Here is a 2,292-nt window from a genome sequence, read left to right on the forward strand (position 1 = left end):
GTGCGATTGGCACAGGACAGAGCGGAGTTTAGGGCTGTTGTACATAGGGTCGCTATGAGTCGCAGGCGACTCGACGGCACATAACAACAACAACAACAAAAACAACTCCCTTTCTAGTCATTCTTCTTTTTCATAAGTCTTGCTCCCTGTTTTATAAATCTCTTTCAGAAATTTTAAATAAACCGCCTCACCTCTATCTCCTGAACAACTGCCCAAGAACATATGAAAAATGATGCTCCTCCCTCAGACCTTGCAGGAAACCAACACCAGCTCCCCAACATTGACCCAGTTCAGCAGGAAGTAGCTAGAGGTAACTTCTATGCCTATCCATTATATTCCTTGAGGGTCTGGAATGGAGGAAGAATATAGCAGTTGTCATATTTGACTTTGATTTCATCTTACAGCACTTAAAAAAATTTTTTCTTTCAGCCAAGATCATCAACATTAGTTTATATTGTTGTAAGCACCTTATCTTCTGAATTATCATAGAATGCTTAAAAAAATGACATGGATTCTAAAGAAAAAAATCTAAAGAATGGTACATTAAACACTAACAAAGTTGAGAGAAAGAGTAGATTATTTATCCACAAAGTGATCTTGTTCTTGGTCCCAGTCTGTGGACACACTGTAGACTGTAGCAGTTATAAACACTGCCCTTGGATGCCTCAAACTGCAAGCAGATACTGTGAGCTAGAGAGTGTTTACTGAAGTCCATTAGGTAATGGGAGTAGATTGATTTTTCAAAACAGCGGACACCATTTTGCTCATTTTTCCTTGTGATTTTGGTTAAAATTTATAGAACTTGATCGTTTTGTATTCAGTAAATTATGTTTATTTTGTATCATGACATGAGTTGCAGTCTTTCTAATGTCAACTCTTCTTACTTATCTTCTTATCTATTAATGATATGTGCAACTTCAATTAATTAAAGGGAACAAATGAAAATAGGCATTGAGATGACACTTAACCCCAGCAGTTTTCATAAAAAAGGAAAAAAAAATCTGGTGTTTAAACTTTTGATGAGAGATTAAAACACATTTCCATCAAAAAAATCCATTTTCTGAGGTCTTTTGTACTTACATATTTGCTAGTAGACAAAAGTATATCGCTAATGCTTTTGCTTTATGCAAAATGCAAACAGAAACAAACTCACCTCACCTCATTGCCACTGAGTTGGAATCAACTCATAGTTGACCCTCCAGAGGGTTTTGAAAGGAGGAAATCGATCATCTTTCTGCAACTATGTTTGTGTCATCTGCATAATGTAGATTGTTGTTGAGTCATCCTTCAATCTTGATACCACACTCATCACACTCTTTATCATATAGTCCTATTTCTCAAGCTATTTGCTCTGCATACAGACTGAATAAGTATGGACAAACCCACAATGCACACTTTCCTGATATTAGGCCACCCACTATCTCCTTGTTCTTTGTGAACAATAGCTCCTTGGTCTATGTTAGATTAAAAAAAAAAAAGCACAAGGGAGAGAAATAAAGAAAGAAATTGGTCCCAAGAAACAAACAGGCCTTTATTGAGCAGTCTGGGAGGGACGGCAAGTGACCCGGCCACACAGCACACAGATAGGATCGAAATGGCAAGCTGGCAGTTTAGGGGTTTCCTTTTTATAGGGATCCTGGAGAGAACTAAGATGGTATTTCTTGGAATTTGGCATTTTAATTAAGTTAGGTTTTAGGTATTTTAATCAAGCTCAGACTCTTATCAGGATCCATTGTCTGGTCTATTCTTTGATATGACCAGCTTAGGTGTTATTAAGTTTCTCCAGAAGTGACCAAGTTTGGGGGTGGTGGGGCATGTTCTTCCTTCAGTCTATGTACAGGTTTCAAATGAGCCACCAGAGAAGTACTACCTTTAGATTAGCAGTACAACTGCTTATGAACTATGCCACCAAAACTTCTAAAAGAAATTTTTGCCTTTTCATTCCACAGCTGCCTGATAGTCATGGGACTTTCTCTATCTTCTATAATGGGTAAAATTCTTACTTAGCTTGTGGGATCCAACAAAAATACCACTTCTCTGAAAGGGAAAAGAAAGAAAAGGAAGGGAAGGGAAAGGAAGGGAAGGGAAGGGAAGGGAAGGGAAGGGAAGGGAAGGGAGGAAGAGAGAAAGGAAGAAAGGAAGGAAGGAAAGAAAAAAGAAAGAAAAGAAAGAAAAAAGCTTAAAGCAGCTTTATTAAAGGGGCTCCTGAGCAATTCTTTGTTCCAGAAAGAGACTAGGGAAAACCCACACCCAAGGTGGGGTGGGGCAGGTTTTTTGTTTTGTTTTTTTTTT

At 38.1% G+C, this 2,292-nt stretch overlaps 1 pseudogene; it reads right to left on the reverse strand.

Moving 5' to 3' along the window:
* Positions 1 to 1,163, reverse strand: part of LOC102858313 — an 11,062-nt pseudogene extending 9,899 nt beyond the window's left edge.
* Positions 1,164 to 2,292: the final 1,129 nt, after the last annotated feature.

The sequence above is a fragment of the Elephantulus edwardii genome, unplaced genomic scaffold, assembly GCF_000299155.1.
Source record: "Elephantulus edwardii isolate Elephantulus edwardi_28Jun2011 unplaced genomic scaffold, EleEdw1.0 scaffold00242, whole genome shotgun sequence".
In the NCBI taxonomy this organism is placed as follows: domain Eukaryota; kingdom Metazoa; phylum Chordata; class Mammalia; order Macroscelidea; family Macroscelididae; genus Elephantulus; species Elephantulus edwardii.